A 19,077-nucleotide genomic window follows, 5' to 3' on the forward strand; every position below is an offset into this window, starting at 1 on the left:
ACGTAGCTTCCCCACACCCACTGGAGGGGGTCCTCCGGCGACACTCCTCTACATCACAGTGAGGTATGGTTTCTCCTTAAGTTGACGATTCCTTGTGACCTTGCTGGTATTCATCATCCAGTGCTTGAAGCACCGCCTCTGGCGGTCAGTAGGGATGAAATAGAACGATAGTTACGACTGTAACTGCGGTGCTATGAATCCCGGATGACCGCCAGAATGCCCGGTCCCTCGGAATCCTCGTGCTTTCGCGAGAAGGTTTGAAGGACTGAGCTTCCGGTGTCACGTGATTATATAGATTCACCTGAGCCACCGGAGGTCAAGGGTGACTTTGTTTTTACTAAATTCTTGACCTGCGCATGCGCAAGGATGATCATCCAGTGCTTGAAGCACCGCCTCTGGCGGTCATCCGGGATTCATAGAACCGCAGTTACAGTCGTAACTATCGTTTTAATCCTTTGTTTTAACACTAGTCTGTCCTTTGTCTGTTGTATTTTAGCTGTACTGCACCTTAAGTAAACATGTGTTTTATCATTGCTGTTGCTGGGCTTTTAGCTTTTAGTTATAGTTTACTGAAGTTCCCAGGTCATACGTGGGAGGGGTTTAGCCCGTACCTTTTCTTTTGCACTTTGGGTTTTAAGTTCTTAAGGTGTGACTTGCATGTTAGCACTTTCTGTTTTGTTCTGGCTGAGGCTACCCCCTCTCAAGTCATCCTTGTTTGGTTAATTTGTAACATTTATTTCTCGTTTTTCAGATTTGGTTCCGCTCCGGGGACACACAAAACACAAAAAACACAACTCCAGGGAGTTGTCACTCGCACATGTTTGAGTAACCCTTAATTATAAGTCATTCTCCATCTCCAAAGTCCAAAATGCTCTGTTTCACCTTGTGACATTAATAAGTGGTATTTTTCAAGTTAATAGCTACCTTTAATTCAGAGTTTGGTTGTGTCAGGGCTATAATCATCTGAATGATTCTAATGAAGGTGTATGGAGTTTAAAAAAACAGTGAAGCACTTACTAACACATCATCACACGGTGGACCAACATTATAACCGATCAGAAGATCACGTAATATGGGCCCTTCAATGAATAACACAACTTCAGATTCTCAGTTGCTCTTATAACTTAATTCAGAAAGCAGGGTTGCTATCTTAATCCTATTTGCAGCATTGTCTAGATCTACACACTGCAACACATACAGTCGCATTGGTACTCCAGGGCATTTAGGACATTAGACAAAGTGCCAGTTTTGATTGTTAGCCATACACCATGGACTCTGGCTTTTTAAGTGCTGAAACAATGCAGCAATCGCTAATGCATGGAACCAAGGTCCCTGATTGTTATGATGAAAAGTTGCTTCTAGAGACAGGGAAACAGACCAGACCAGAGTTGTATTGTCTTTTTTAAATGGTCACACGCTATTGACACTTTGATAATGCATCTGGATATTTTGGTTAACTATTCTTTGGTATACTGTGGCCTTGACTGGAATAGATAACATCACACTGTCTTGGACTGGCAAAGAACACAGAACATTGGCAGACCCCTCGATGTGGCACTTAAAGAGAGAGAGATACAAACAGACTTGATTTTTCTAAAGCACATAAACTTTACTGGAAGGTTCAGTGGCTGTTGTGTAAAAAAAGACTATGCCAAATTTCTTTCCAGCTGAAGATATTGGACAAGGGCAACAGTGTACATTTGGCGTAGTACTTTGCTGACTGAGGTGGTCTGACCTAACTGAGCTCTGCCAGTTGAGACAAGTCTGCTCTGTTTGAATATTCTCTTTTATGAATGAATACCAGTGGAATGTTATGTCCAGTAAGGTTTTTGAAAAGGGGGCCAATGAAATATCTGCCAGTTTAAGTCTCTCGTATAAAAACAAGATTATAAATCAATAAATAACTATGACTGAATGTAACATTTTAATTTGACAATGTACAATGTGTCTTTTTGATAATAATTCTCTAGCCAAACTAGATGATGCATTATGTGTTATATGTACACCTAAGCCCTTGAGTCTGAGCATTATGTAACTTTTTTGTTGGATGAACAGCCACCTTTTAATCTGGAAGAAGATGTTATTTTTTTTCCAGGAATGTTCCACAGTATTAAATTTAACTTATCTATAACCTTGGAGACAAGTGACCCCACTAAGCTATTTTTTAAGATATACAGTATATTTTTAACAATACAGCAACTGTAATTGAATCAATACAGTATAAATATGAAGTTTAATGCCATAACGAGGAACATTCAAGGCAAGGCAGCTGGCTGACCATTCACCAGAAAAGTTACCTAGTGCACCTAGTAGTCCAATAATTTACTTCTCAGGCAATGCAAAATCTGACATTTGATTAAAAGAGGGTGACCAAGGGATGGAGTTCAGAAGACAGCTGATGAGTGCCTTACGCCTGTTAGGGATCGGGCCTAATTATGAATTGGTTAAACACTGCCTTAGATTTCAAGTAGTAAAAGGCTTTCAGGTACCCTAAAAGTAAACATGGTTATCAATTTCAAGGAGAAAGTCTGCAGGCAAGTTTCTTTGGCACTTTTAACACAAATTGAGACAAAAGATCCATGGTCTGTTGATGGTGTGGCAAGGGGAGTGGTGGACTAACCAAATATAATGCTAATTATATAAACCAACAACGCTACTGGGCATAGCCCAGAAAATAAATAAAAGAAAGCCAAATTAAACAATAAGGCACACAGGTTTGTCCATTGACCACGAGGAAGTTCCAGTTCACATTTATTCACTTAAGGGCTTTTAAATTATGAGTTTTGTTTTACGTTGACATCTTCAGTTGCTAGGTACTTCACTCCCTTTGCTGCACAGTTAACAATTCTGTTTGGTTAATTATTGTTCAGTCTGGTTTAATAGACTTAGGACTTAGACAAATTTTATTGATCCACAAGGGAAATTATTTAGACACAGCAGCTCACACATCACAATATAATAACAAAGAGTGAAAATATAAATGGTAATAATAAATCAGTAGCAAAAAAGATAGCAAGGGACAGTTGTCAAATAAGACATAATTATGTAAATGTAAATGTACAAGTCAAAATAAAAATAGAAAGTTGATAATAAAATATAAAATCACAGCTTTATATAAGAAGTCAAGACAGTGCAACAATGATATGATGATTGACAGGACATAGGGTTATCTGTTACAGAAGGGTAAGTTGTTGTAGAGAGTATTATCTGTTACATAAAGGTGAATTGTTGTACAGTTGTATAGAGTATGGTATAAATGTAGTCCTGTATCTCACAGTTTGAGCGAAGCTGTTGGAGCCTGCTGAAGAGCTCCTCTGTCCCTTTATAGCCTTTAAACCTTTTAATCCGGCCCGCCGAACTGGAATAAATTACAATAATAAACCTTGTTGATGTTTTATTTGTCATGCATTTCCAGCGTTTCCCAGTAGATGGCGCACTACATATACATTGAGTTGCGGTGCATTAGGTTGGCCGCAATGCTTTATGGGAAAGTGTTCTTACAGGAGTTATTCGGACCATGAGTGAAGTAGTTGGTGCTTAAGATATAAGACTGCACTGCTTCCATTTTGAGTTGGTAAAAATCGATCAAGGAAACCTATGGATTCTGAGTTGTAATTATTTGTGTACAACATTTTTATAGGCAGGTTTTACCACACTCACAGGTGTGTATCTGTGGTTGTATGTCGTGAGCTTTGTTTTTGAGTTGTTACCTGTCATATTCGGAAACGGTTAACTCATGATATACATTCACTTGTGGTGTGCAGTGGAACAGGTCTCAACAGTTTTATGTGTTCTGAATCTTTCACAGCAGTGATGTAACGTGTAGCCCGCGTCTGAAGTCCTAGATAAATGTGAATAAGAATGTAATGAATCTGAGCTCTTAACACGTTATGTCCTGTGTTCTGTCCGGCCCTTCAGTCAAACCTTAGGACCCTATGTGGCCCGTGAGCCAGAAAGTTTGCCCAGCCCTGCTCTATAGTCTGGTGCAATGGGTGAGCAGGAGTGTCCATGATGGAGAGCAGCTTGTCCAGTGTCCTCCTGTCCCTCACTGTGACAAATGTCTCCAGCTCACAACCTGACCAGCGATCCCCCAGCAGACCACAACGAAGTAAAGAGCACTGGCCACCACAGACTAGATGATCTCTAGTAACTTGCTGCACATATTAAAAGACCTGAGCTTTCTCGGCAAGTAGTTTATTCATGCCCTTCTTGTACACAGCATTACCGTTGTCCCTCCAGTACAGTCTGTCTTTCACCTGGATGCCAAGGTACTTGTAGCAGTCCACTATTTCCACCAACAGGAAAGCGGAAATAGGAGCAGACAAAGAGTAACTAGTTAAGTTTTTTTTTTTTTTTCGTTAAGTAGGGGGTGCACCATGCTGGCCAAGGTGAGTGCACCATGAATCTGTGGATCCCATACTGCTACAATGACATGCTTTTATTCGAAGACGATAAAGTTAACAACTCTCCATAAACCAGCAGAGGCCCTACCCTCTGGTTCTGTTCCGGAACTATGAATACAGCTTGATAAATAAGTCCCTGGTGCATCACAGTCCACTGTAATACAAATCTATCAGTATACTGACCATTTATTCACTGGTACGATGCATTTTGAATAAAACAGATATGACTTTAAGATGACTTTTTTAATTCTTGAAATAAAATTCACAAAGAATTTGAAGTCCTACATGGTAGCCATATTTTAAGCCATATTTTAAGCATAGTAAGGCTGAGAACCATAGTAGATCACAGATACATAAATCCATTACTGTGCAGTCCTCAGCTCCACTTTCATGTTGTACGGTTTAGGCATTGAAGTGATCCCAAACTCCAGTTCATAGTCAGGCTCTCCTGCATCTTCAGGCCAAATGAACTTGAACCTCCTCAGTAGAGTCACCATGATGAGGAAGAGCTCCATACGGGCCAGGCTTTCTCCAGGACATACTCGCGGACCTATCAAAAACGAAGACTTAGAGGTGGTATTTTAGCTAATCGAATGTGTATGTATCAGGCTACAGTACTGTACCAGCAGAAAAGGGCATGAAGGCGTCTGGTTTGACAAACTCCCCATTGTGATTGAGAAAGTTTTCAGGGTTGAATTCATGAGGAAACTTCCACTGGCCCTCCTCATTGAGCACTGATGACAGATTGGGGATGATTGTGGTGCCCTAAGATCCAAACAGAAAAATATCAGCCTGATATCAACCTGACCAGCCAGGGGCATGGCCAGTGGTGTAGTAATTTTAAAAATGCCCTGCTTTTAACCTAGTGTGAGAAATGCTACAGTTAGACTAGATACAAACTAGACTCCTGAACCAAAGGGAGCAGCTCCGGTTCAAGCTGGGCTCAGATAAGCTGGAGCAGGAAGTGGTTTTATGTGCCTCAGCCTGAGAAGTGCTTTCACCAGCGTGGAAGGCTCAGAACAAGATATAACCAACCAATTAGATTCAGGCTTCTGTCCACCTGGAACCAGCACATGGAGGACAGAGCCTCCAGACCTATCTGACCAATATGCGCAACTTGAGAGTGAGAGAGAGAATCCCAAGCCCACAGAGCAGGGCGCCCACAAAGCGTGAGCTGGTCCTTTCGCCTGCGGTCACTCGATGGTCTAAGCCAGTGATTCTCAACCACTGTGCCGCGGCACACTAGTGTGCCGTGAGAGATCGTCAGGTGTGCCGTGAGAAATTATCCAATATCACTTTTTTAAAAATAAAAATGTATTAATTATTACCAGTGCAAAAATATTATGTGACATTGTCAGAGTGTCCGTGCTGTAGTACAGTGTAGTATATAATGACTGGAACAGAGTGATCTAATATTCGTCCGGGTGGCGAACAGGCAGCTAATTGCCTCGTTCCTTTAAATCAGTGGTCAGACAGTGCTCAATATGTCGATCCCTGATCAGTACCAGTCGATCGCTAAAGGTCGTGTGGGTAGATCGCCGTGTCTCGTCTCGGACTCGCGTTTGGACTCGGTCTTGTCTTTCACTCAAGGTCTGACACTCAACAAGTGCGATCATATTTCATTACGGCCGCTGCTGTTGGCAATAAACTTGTACCGGGGTGCAGGAGCGTGTGGGGCGTCTCAGTGCAGCTCGCAGAGACTCTACGGCACATCACAAACACACACGCTCCCTATGCACGGCTCGTCTGCAACAGCGTGTGCCCTCGTGTCGCAGCGTGCATCACAGGGCAGGTTAAACTTCCTAAACATCCTACCTGTCCATCTGCCTCACGTCAGTACGCCGCCCCTCGCCTTTTCACGCTCTCGCTCCTTCCTGCGTACAGCGAACACAAGCCCCTCCCACAGTGCGCGCTGATTAGAAGAGCAAGACCAAACGTGGAGCAAAAACGAGCCTAAATTTGTGTTCCAGTGTTGGCACAAAGCAGGACTACAGCATAGAGCGGATCTACAGAACAGACCTACTGCCACATTTGGTTGAAGTTCACCTAAAAAAAGTGCACAAATGCATCTGTGTTTGCAGAGGCTGGTAAATATCACTGCAAAACCAGAAAAGAATGAAACTCCAGTTTGGAACTTTAAAAAACAGGTTTTTAAAATCTTCCTTCACTTTTTTCAGTTTTGTGTAAAGTGCCAGAGGAAGTTCTCTTAAAGAAGAGGTTCTCAAACTGTGGGTGAGGGTCCAAAAAAGGGGCACAGAGTGTTTCAGTGCAGTTTGTTTGGCTTTGTATTAGGTAGATCTTTATGACTTGGTCATTTTGTAAGTAGATCGCATGCTGAAAAAGTGTGAGCACCCCTGCATTAAAAGAATTAGTAACGCATGTGCATGGTGACAGTCATGGAGAGGTTTTTAAAACGGACGAATGCGAACTCCGAAATGGGCCCTGGACAAGATTCTGACCCAGAAGAAGAGCTTTTCAAGCTTAACTGCTATAAAAACTAAAAACAGAGAGAGACTGAGAGCTGTTGATGAAGAGCTTCGTGTGTGTCTCTCTTCTATTCCTGCCAGGATATCAGCTTTGTGTTCATCTAAACAGGCGCAGGTCTCACACTGAGTAAGTAGAAATTAATGTAGAAATTATATTGTAATTAAATATACTATATAGTGTCATTTTGTAACATTTTGGTTAGTGGTGTGCCGCAAGATTTTTCCAATGTAAAAAACGTGCCGTGGCTCAAAAAAGGTTGAAAAACACTGGTCTAAGCGGGCGCACCTCCAGGCTTGTCCTGAGACTCAGTTCTGGTTTAGTCCTGGTTTAGTCCTGGTTTAGTCCTGGTTTAGTCCTGGTTTAGTCCTGGTTCAGTCCTGCTCCCCTCATATCGCAGATCACTATAGGACAGTACTGCAGATATCAAAAACCTATGCAAGTTGTTTTCACCATTGCCAATAGCTCCGGTTTGACATTTAGGTTGTAGCTATTTTCAGTGTTGGGGAGTAATGGATTACATGTACCGCCGTTACGTAATCAGAGTACAAATTATGAGTAACTGTATTCAGTTACAGATACAAGGGAAAGTGGATTACAAGGCAGTATTTTCCTGTTTTCACATTTTGTGCTACATCCCATTTATTTATTTTTTTTATTTCGGTAATTCCACTCATTGCCGGAAACCCACACAGAACGCGGCAGTAAGAGTGATGTAAACGTCATGTTAACGTTAGCGGCGTCAGTCACACAGTGAACGAGGTCGAAGAGCCAGTAGAAAAGAACCAGCAGTGTACAGGTAAAAACGCATTCGTGTCTTGGAAATTCTTCTCCCGAAGTGAGATATAAAAAAAATAACAAATATAAAATCGCCTACAACTTAAATTTCAAACCGGAGCTACTGGCACTGGTGAAAACAAACTACATAGACTCATGATATCTGCACTACTGTTCTATAGTGACCTGTGACACAAGGGGACATGAACACAAACACACACAAACACAAACACACACAAACAACACAAAACACAAACACAAACCTTCATCATCGTCATCGACCTGAGAACGCGCAGACCACCGTCATTCTCCCGCGTGCCGCTTGTGGACCGTGTTTTCTCGCGTACACTGTGTAGACCGCGCTTCCTCCTGTGCGCCTCTAAACCAGAACTAACACCAGGACTAAAACCAGGACTAACCCAGTCCAGGACTAAACCAGGACTGAACCAGGTATAAACCAGAACTAAACCAGGACTAAACCAGGACTTAAACCAGGACTAAACCAGGTCTAAAATCAGGACTAAAACCAGGTCTAAACAATGATACCTAACAGTAGGTTGGACATAATTTAAGGTGATCTCATATAAAAATAATTTCTCTATCAATAATATTTTTAATATGGTTAAGGAAAGACTGGGCTTTTTATTTTCTTTTAGTAGACAAAATTTATGTTAAGATTTCCTGGTCTTTTCTTCTCTACAGTGAACAGTTGCTTATTCATGGAGACTTGGGCTCAACAGACAATTTGAAGAGAACAAACAAGAATTTTCAGGATGTGGTTTCTACATTCATGTAGTTTTAAAAGGCATGACAATATCAAGTAATCCAAAGTAATCAGATTACGTTACTCACTTTAAGTAATTTAATGGATTACGTTACAAACTACATTTTGGGGTATGTAATCTGTAATCTGTAGGGGAATACATTTTAAAAGTAACCTTCCCAACACTGGCTATTTTATATTTGTTATTTTTTTATATCTCAAGTCGGGTGAAGTGGGTGGACAGCGTACCCCCGGGTACCATGCCCACTGTACCTCTGGGCATGACTAGGGAGTGGGCAGAGCTTGGATCTGTGTAAACAAGTGAAAATGTTTGGACATATTCTAAGATTCATGATTATCTGATTACATAACATTAGAATAATCTTCTAGTGTTCTGTTCGAAACACTAATATCTCATGTCATATTGTGAAACTGGGGACTACAGTAACAGCCTGGATGTTACCAAGACATAGTATTTCAAATGCACAATGCACATCACCATGTTTGTCTGGAAATAAGAATTGACTTTGTACTAAACTCTTTTTTTTAAATCTGCAAGGCCACTAGACACAGTTCCTTCATAACACCTCAAGATGCCAAAAATGAAGGACTGGTTGGGCAGATAATATCAAAGGTGCACTATGTAACTTTTCTGGTGGAGGGTCCACCTAAATTTTTGTCTCTATGACGATATAATTACTTTGCTTTGAATGTTTCACAGTATGGTATTAAACTTAACTGACTCCATGGAAACAAGCAGGAGATGCCACCAGCCCAAGATACTAGTCAGATCTATGCAAATGATGCCCCGATGACTGTAGGTATGCATGTTCTTTGAGCAATAAAAACACCCATAATTGAATGAATGGTAAATGGGTAAGGTTAATGCCATACTGTGAAACATTTCACACAAAGTAATACCATCCTCAATTCTCCATGGAGATAAGCAGGTAGCACACCCTCTTCTAGAAAAGTTACACAATGTACCTTACATTCTGCATGCTGACCCGAGACATAAAGGTGTTTTACTTTGGGAATGGAGTAGCCCATCAGCTCTGTGTCTCTGGTGGTCTCATGGAAGACACTCAGAGGAACAGTGTCTCCTACTCTCTGGATCTCATGCAGCACGGCCTGATGAAGCAACAGAGAAATAGCATACGTGAACAAAGGAATAGTACATATTCATATAAAGCTGACTGTTCACTGTATGATTTTGGTCATCTATATGGGAAAAAAAATATACTGATTGTGGAAACAATCTAGAGTTGCAACAGTTTGAAATCATGCCAGAATGATTTGGAAAAATAGCTCTGTGATTTTTCTGACAAGCTTTGTGATAGTAATTAGATTTAAGATTCTGACGATTCTGCTCAAAGTTCACATTTTTTATGACATTTTACAACATGATTTGACAAAAAGTAATACAAAAAGACTGAATTATAAACTGACAAACTAATACAAGAATCACATTTCAGACCATGTTTGTACATGTACCACAGAGAAATTATGGTACTTAAAACGAGCCGCCTTTTGCAATTATCTAATTGCATCCATTCAAATTGCTTGAATTGTGATCAAAAATTTTCTTATGACAAAAAAGGGCAGTGTAAACCATTGCACTACATAACTTACATCATCATCATCATTTTATATTAAATGTTGCTTGTCTGGAATGTTCCACAGTATGGCATCAAACATGTCTATCTTCACAGAAACAAGCAGTTGATAACACCAGGCCAAGTTACAGGTCAGTTCTGAGGAGATGCAACCCTCACATTAACTATGTTAGTAGTGAACTATGTAGTGCTACTTTAAGTTATTTTTGAGTAACAGACCCATAATTGAATGAATACAAGAAGTACAGTACCATAATTTGGAACATACCAGGCAAAATAATGAGGTTTACATGGTGACTGATCCTCCTTTAAATAATGCACATCAAAATTATATACCTACCTGAACATAAGGCATGTTGTGTCTATCTTCAAAAGTGACACAGTCCTTTCCCTTCAGCACTCGATCTATCTCCTGCTGACAGCGCTCTGGGGAGAAGACACACAGTAACATTAACATGACCGCTGTAAAACACAAAACTGAACAGTACATGATCTTACCCTGTATGCAAGGCTTGGTCATAAGGTAGAGGAATCCAGAGAGCAGTGTGTTGGATGATGTGTCACTCCCTGCTGTGTGAAGATTGATACATGACATTAACAGCTCTTCTGGACAAAACGATGTGTCAACTCTCTGCAGAAAAATACAAATTAGTAATTCCTAAAGCACGAGTCTCTGTATTTACAAAGATAAATAATTAAAAATAAAATGATTGGGGGAAAATATTTAGATCAGTAGACCACCTGGGCAGAAAATCAACCTTCGAATATGGCCCACTACGACACAGAAAAAAGTCCTAAGAAACCTCGCTAATTTTTTCATATTTGGCTATGTTATATGTTTTTGCATGCCTTCTTTTAATAAAAAAAGGAAAAAAAAAAAAAACATTCTCTTTTGGACTTGTTCTTTGCCAGTGTATTCTTACAAGAGAGCCGCAGTGGGGGCTCTATCAAAAAGTTACTTACTTCACTTTGTTGTTTAACTGCACTATGAATAAAGATGTTTCTTGCTATGGTTTTCAAAAAGTCTTCAAAAAAAAAAAAGTCTAAATGGTGGAAAAATGTTTGAGAAGCTTTTATGAAATATCCACCTTGTCCATTTCATCCAGATAGCAGTCGATGTAATCCCGAGGTTGTCCTGCAACCCTGGTCTTCCTGTGCTCATCTATTACAGAGGATGTCATGCTTTTCAATGTCTGGAGCACAAGAGCAAAACATGAAGGAACACTGGAGAATGCTTGTAATGTATTTATTTTTCTAGCTTACTTGGATTGCGTCAAATCCTTTTTTGAATGGTAGAGGAAAACACCGAACCCACTGAAAACTATCATACAGCTGCAAAACGACATGATTACTGCACAGTTTATTTGGAGTAATGTGGTACAGAAATATTAATGTAGAGAACACCCACAAAACTCCAACGTCCGTAAATCATCTTGTTTACTGTGATGAAACTGTCCACATACTTTTTGTTAAACTCGTCCTCATATTCAAAACGTCTGTTTAACAGAACTTGGCTCATCACATTGGAGGCAATGTTGTGAAACATAACATTAGCACTCAGAGACTGGCCTGCACAGAAAAAAAACAACTTAGTTTAAGTCAGAACTTGTGTCAAAAACAAGAGCAGAAGTAAATTTGTCTAGTTCAGTCTGTACAATGAATGATATATACACATCATAAACACATTTTACCTGCATTTTTCTGCAGTTTATCAATGGTGTACTGTAGTTCTCCCAGAATCCTCTGCTCCATTGACTGTTTGCCCAAACCAAAGTTTCTCATAGTCATTAAGGCAAAGCGACGATGCTCCTTCCAGGCCGGACAATAATCAACAAAAATAACACCTGAGCAAACACAGTGGAACAATTCACAACTAACACTTGCTATTAGTTTTAGCCATGATTTTTTGGACAATAGCTTCTTAATAGAAGGAAAATACATATACTTTTCTGTAGTTACAGTACCTCTTCTCTCTGTGATATCGTTCATGAACATGTCCTGAGGTCGTCCAGCAAAGTCCACAGCCTTGTTAACCAGAGCCTCCTTCAGAGCCTGAGTCCCACTCACCACCACAGCAGCTCTGGGCCCTATGTACACACACTGTAGACATTCCCATAAGTCCTCCTCAACTGGAAACAAACAGAAAAACACAGAGACATAGAAGATCTCATCAATATGTAATATATAACATATTTTAGAGGCAAAACTCAAATTTTCCATTGAAGTGAAAGGAGGATTCGTGTTTAGCTATAAGTGCCACCACACACACACACACACACACAAAAATGCATTTAAAGGCATCTGCTGGAAACAAACATGTTCAATCATCACATGTTGTTAGATATACAATCAAACCTCAAATGCCAAAATAAACATGCATTATTGACAATGGTGTTACATGTGTCAAGATTGAAAGAACAGTAAATTCAGTAGTAGTGTAGTTAACAGCTACAAAGGTCACTGGGAGCAAGCCTGGTTCAAAACTAATAGGCTGAATTTGTAAAGAATAAACATAAAAATACAGCATTTTCAACCTAAATGTCAGTAGTTTGCAAACCATTTCAAGGTAGCCCAGAGGATTGTCCACAGCTAGGTTGAGTGCATTCCCTAAAAATGGCAGAGCGAAGGGTCCAGGAGGGAAGTTTTTGGGCCGTCGAGACTTGAACTGAAGCAACAAGAAGCAGAGACATATCCACAGGAGCAGCACAGACATAAACATGGTGAAAGAGTGAAACAAGAATAAGAGGAAAATTTAAGGTAAAAGAGTTTATTTAAACCTCAGTGATAGTGGACTCTGCCCCTGTTCTATATATAACACAGATCAATTGTACCGAATATTGTGCAACAGGATTTTTTTGGGAATATTCACCAAAGCTTTCTTTTAATCAGTTTGCCCCTATTTATGTAGGACATGAAGTACCTACCTTATCACTGATAGTTAAAAACGACCTTGTGATGTCATGATGCTGTAGTTTTCTATTTAAAAGTTGCATTTTATCCTTTGTTCTGTAGATTTGCAATTCCAGAGCTGAAATCATCCAAGTGAATCTAATGAAGGTGTATGGGGTTTAAACACAGAGGAGCACCCCCAGCATTACCACATGACATCACAAGGTGAAACAGAGTGTTTTCTGTTTGAGAGAAGAACTCAGCCTAAATATGGAGAGTTAGTGTGTTACACATGAATGAATAAAACAACACACATCTCCACATATATTTTTGATGAGGAAACAGCACATACATATAAAAAACAGTGCATTATGGGCCCTTTAAGGACCCAAGTGTTTGGACTTGGTGGTGTTAGATAACACACACTATGCTTTACCAATGAATTCATGAAAACCACAGTTAATAAATGACAGACTACAAACAACTCTTTTGTATTGACCTGACCATTTAAGCACTTGCGACGTTTTTGTTATTAAGCAATGACAGTGTGACTGTTTGATTTTCTAAGTTTCTGTTGGTTAAAGCCCTGTGAGGTGACTGCTGTTGTGTTTTTGGGCTATACAGAAAAACATTGAATTGAATATCATGTAGCTGAATGTGGGGAAGAGGCAGGTAGGTGTAACGTAAGTTAGGCTCAGAGTCTCATTGTAAAAAAACAGTGTCTTTGCTAAAGTCAGTCATTGTATATGAAAACCAGATGTTAACTTTTAGTGAAAATTAACCAAGTAGCAAATAAAAGGCACTTTTGTTTTGAAGAGCTAACTGTGCAGCAGCATTTCAGTGCAAATTAGCTTGATATAAGCAAAAGACTCCAAATGCTCTTGTTGTGGAATTTCTAAACTGCAAACAATAAAAGAACTGAAAAGTTGTCTTGAATCAAGAAGTCTGGTTTATTAAAGCAATTGTGACCACAATCACAGAACTGTCTGTCCGTAACAGTCGTCTGTCTATAAGCTGTAACAATGCATACAGAGTTTTTTATTCCCCATAGGGGGACATAGGGCACATGAATGTTGCAAATACATAAGCAGTGTTGTGCAAGTTCACACTTTTCATGAACTAGTTCAAAGTTCAGTTCACACTTGTTCAAAAGTGAATAGTTCACGTTCATAGTTCACAATTTTAATTTTGAACTAGTTCAAAGTTCAGTTCATTTTATATTTAGATGAGATCTGTAAATGAAAGGCTGCATTTATTTTTCAAACTGACTTCTAGTTTACAACAACTTTACAAGATACACTGTTGGACAAGTGACTTTAAAACTGTAATGTGTTATTTATGACTTGTTACTGTCATTTCTAAGTCATTTGTTACATACATTAAAATGTAAAACATTACACGACTATTGCAGCACTTTTAAATTACTCTCACCAAAAGAACTGTTAAGATGCTGAACTTTTGCGCCGTATATGGACTGAACCAGGACTAAAACCAGGACTAAACCAGGACTAAACCAGGTCTAAACCAGGACTAAACCAGAACTGAACCAGGTCTAAACCAGGACTAAAACCAGGTCTAAACCAGGACTAAACCAGGTCTAAATCAGGACTGAACCAGGTCTAAACCAGAACTGAACCAGGACTAAACCAGAACTGAACCAGGACTGAACCAGAATTGAACCAGGTCTAAACCAGGACTGAACCAGGACTAAACCAGGTCTAAACCAGAACTGAACCAGCACTAAACCAGGACTAAACCAAGACTAAACCAGGACCAAACCAGGACTAATCCTGGACTAGAACTTGGAATCTAGGACCGCCCCTGAGAGAACCCCGAGTGCGATCGGGCGTCAGCTGCGTTTATCTCGGTGGAGCGCGGACTTCTGCGTCGGTCCTTTCGCTCAGGATCACGGTCTACGCGGGCGCACCTCCGGCGTTTCACCGCTGCTGATATCGCGGTGATTTTAGCAAATTTGTATAAAGAAAAACGAAAAACCCACTGTTGAATGTAGTTGTGGAATAACGCTCTTATTAATGTTGTATTAAATTGTACTGGTTTGATTGGTTCAGCTTCCTTGAGGTGACGTGTGACGTATGCACGCATTTTTTGTTAAAACAGATATATATGATTCAAGAAAGACCTGCAGTGTGATAATAAAAGGTTGAACTGAGAAATACACGCCCCGCTTTCTTTTCACCACGTTAAGTCTGCGCGAGTCAGATACCCTTAACAGGTTATGGGCCCAGGGTTGAAGATAAGCGAGCGTGAGTAAAGTAAAAGTAAAGTTAAACACGACGTATTACGCAATTAGGTTAAGAACTGAGGAGGAGAAGTTGGCGGGAAGAAAAGATGGCTAGCCGAGCAACCGGAGTTCCAGCACCGCAGCTTTTATTCGACGGGTCTGAGGAGAAATACGACCTTTGGGAAACGCGGTTCTTAAGTTGCCTACACATACTGAAACTAAAAGAGACCATTTTGAATGAGCCGGTCGAGGCAAACGACGAGGACAGACGGAAGAATGCTGACTGTTACGCTGAACTGGTACGGCTAATTGATGACAAAAGCCTATCGCTAATCAGACATGAGGCTACTGATGATGGCAGAAAAGCCCTACAGATACTTAAAGAGCATTATGCGGGCAAAAGCAAGCCAAGGATCATAAATATGTACACAGCCTTAACAAAGCTACGGATGAAAGAAAACGAGACAGTTACAGATTATTTAATAAGAGCAGAGAACATCATTACAGCATTAAGAGAAGCAGGAGAAACCATGAGTGATGGATTAATCGTAGCCATGGTGCTAGGCGGTCTACCAGACGGTTTCAAGCCGCTAGCCGTCCATGTGACACAAAATGAAGATAATGTTACGTTTGCAGACTTCAAAAGAAGACTACGTGTTTATGAAGAATCTGAAAAAATGAAAATGACAGAACCAAGTACAGATAACGTGATGAAGACACATGTAAGACAGAGCGGAGGCCAAAGCAAACCGAACAGTAACAGAAAAGATGGAGATGGTAACCTTACGTGCTTCAAGTGTGGAATAAAGGGACACAGGGCACGAAAGTGTTACAGAAAAGTGTGGTGCAGTTATTGTAAAAACACTACACACGCAGAATCACTCTGCAAGAAAAAGGGAGGACAAGATGGTGCCAGAAAAGTTGCAGAAGAGCAAGACGGTGACCAAGATTTCCTCTTCATGGCCAAATACGTCCAGAGTGAAGGACCACCACTCAATGTGAAAATGAAAGGGATTATGGTGGACGCGGGAGCAACTTCCCACATCGTAAACGACATCAACAAGTTCGAAAGCTTCGATGACTCATTCCAACCAGGCACTCACTCCGTGGAGTTAGCAGATGGAAGCAGGTGCAGCGGAATGGCGCAACAGAGAGGAACGGCGGTGGTACATCTTCTAGACAACGCTGGACAGAAACACAAGGCGCAGCTACGGAATGCACTGTACATGCCATAATACCCACACAACATCTTCTCAGTGGCAAAAGCAACAAGCGGAGGGACGACGATCACCTTCAAGAAAGAAGACAGTCACATGGTGACCAAAGGCAGTTGCAGGTTTGATATACATGAGAATGGAAACTTGTATTACTTACCAACTGTCGAGAAAAATATTGATCAATGTAAAGTGTGTCATGATGTTCAGACGTGGCATCAAATATTGGGCCACTGTAACTATGAAGATGTGAAAAGTTTGCAAGGTGTTGTAAAGGGTATGGAGATTAAGGGAAGCTCAACTAGGTTGGATCAGTTGTGTGAGGTTTGTGCACAAGGAAAATTCACACAGACAAGAAATAGGGAGCCTGATAGGAAAGCAAAAAGCCCCCTAGAACTAGTCCACACTGACCTAGCCGGCCCTATGCAAACTCCAAGCATGGAAGGACACCGATATGTCCAGTCCTTTACAGATGATTATTCAGGCACTATGTTTGTGTATTTTCTCAAGTCCAAGAGTGACACAATCCAGGCCACAGAAAAGTTCTTAGCAGACACAGCGCCTTATGGAGAAATCAAGTGTATCCGCACAGATAACGGCACTGAATTTATGAGTCAAGGTTTCCAAACAGTGCTAACAAAGAATAGGATTAGACATGAGACGTCTGCGCCGTACTCACCCCACCAAAATGGCACTGCTGAAAGAGGTTGGAGAACACTCTATGATATGAGCAGATGCTTACTGATTGAAAGCGGGTTACCAGATAAGTTGTGGAACTACGCTGTTCAGACCTCAGCACATGTGAGAAACAGGTGTTACAGCAGGCGCACAAAGAAAACTGCATACGAGCTATTCACAGGCAATGTACCCAACATATCCAGATTACAAAAATTCGAATCTGTGTGTTTTGCTTACAAGCAAGAGAAAGGCAAAATGGATTCCAGATGTGAGCAAGGTGTTTTCATAGGCTATGATAAAAACAGCCCAGCCTATCTAGTGTACTATCCAGACACAGAGAGGGTCCAAAAGCATAGGTTGGTAAAATTCACCACTAAGACAACCAAGGAAAAGGAAACACAAACTACTGGGTCACACACAGATTATGGGGGTGTACATTCTGGGGATGACAACACTGAAGAGAGGGTTGTTGAAAAACTTGAAAATGTACCAGGACAGGGTATTCAAAGTGATGTTACTGAGACTTTACCTGAAAAGACAGAGTGCACAGCCAGGTGACGTTACAAAGACAGTGAATAGAAGGAACCCACCTAGAACTAAAAGGAAACCAACTCACCTACAGGACTTTGAGACAGAAAATATGGAAGACACACTGAACTCATGCATGGATTTTTGCTACAGAGCAGTGTGTGATGTACCCCAAACTTATCAGGATGCTATTGCGTCAACCAAAGCAAAGCAGTGGAGGAACGCCATGAAAGAGGAGTTGCAATCTCTGGAGGAAAATGAAGCCTTCACCCTCACTCAGTTGCCACCGGGCAAACAGACAGTGGGGGGTAGATGGGTTTATGCAGTAAAAACAGAAATTGACGGGTCTGATAAATATAAGGCAAGGTTTGTAGCAAAAGGCTACAGTCAGAAACCAGGTACTGATTATGAAGAGACATTTTCACCCACAGCTGATATGACAAGTGTGAGAGTTGTCATGCAAAAGGCTGTCCAGGATAACCTAGTCTTACACCAGATGGATGTTAAGACAGCTTATTTGCATGCACCAATTGATTGTGAAATTTACATGGAACAACCTGAAGGTTATGAGAGAAAATCAAAAACAGGTCATAAACTAGTGTGTAAACTACAGAAATCTATCTATGGATTAAAACAGTCTGGGAGAAATTGGAATGCTATGTTGCATGCATGTTTGACTGAGAATGATTTTGTGCAGAACACAGCTGATACATGTGTGTACACAAGGGAAAAGCACAATGAAAAAATAATCCTAATAATATGGGTGGATGATCTGATCATAGCAGCTAACAATGAGAGTGTATTAAAAAATGTAAAGAACATGCTTACTGAAAGGTTCAAAATGAAAGACATGGGAAAACTCAGACATTTCTTGGGGATAGAATTTGAACAAACAGATGGTGTAGTGAAAATGTCACAGGAGAGAAGTGTGAGGAAGATTTTAGATCGATTTGGAATGCAGGATTGCAAGCCTAGAGAAACTCCATGTGAACCAAAACTTGTGTACAGAGAAAACGCTGAAAAAATGCAAGAGTCAAGAAAGTACAGGGAGGCAGTGGGAAGTTTAATTTACTTGTCCACCTGCACTTGACCAGACATACGTTTTGTGGTCAGTAAACTCTCGCAGCATTTTGCTGAACCAACTGTAGAACACTGGAACACAGTTAAACGTGTTCAGGTACATTAAGGGTACAACAGAACAGGGGTTGTACTTCAGGAGAAATAACACAGGAAAACTAGGCCTTAAGGGTCTACAGTGATGCTGACTGGGCATCAGATTCAGCGGACAGACGAAGTACATCAGGGTATTGTGCCAGTCTAAATGAGAGTAGCTCTCTGATATCATGGAAAACAAGAAAACAACCAACAGTTGCTTTATCAACCTGTGAGGCAGAGTACATCGCCTTAGCATCAGTCATACAAGAATGCATTTATTTAGAGCAGCTGCTCAGGGGTATAGACTCCTATCAATATGCACAGACAA

The 19,077-nt window shown here is 40.7% G+C and overlaps 1 pseudogene; it reads right to left on the reverse strand.

Annotated features, from left to right (window-relative positions):
- Nucleotides 1–4,616: 4,616 nt before the first annotated feature.
- On the reverse strand, nt 4,617–12,875 carry LOC110166834 (cytochrome P450 2J4-like; annotated as a pseudogene).
- Nucleotides 12,876–19,077: the final 6,202 nt, after the last annotated feature.

The sequence above is a fragment of the Boleophthalmus pectinirostris genome, unplaced genomic scaffold (genome assembly GCF_026225935.1).
Source record: "Boleophthalmus pectinirostris isolate CB_2022bp ecotype Guang Dong unplaced genomic scaffold, ASM2622593v1 HiC_scaffold_2, whole genome shotgun sequence".
Lineage (NCBI taxonomy): Eukaryota > Metazoa > Chordata > Actinopteri > Gobiiformes > Gobiidae > Boleophthalmus > Boleophthalmus pectinirostris.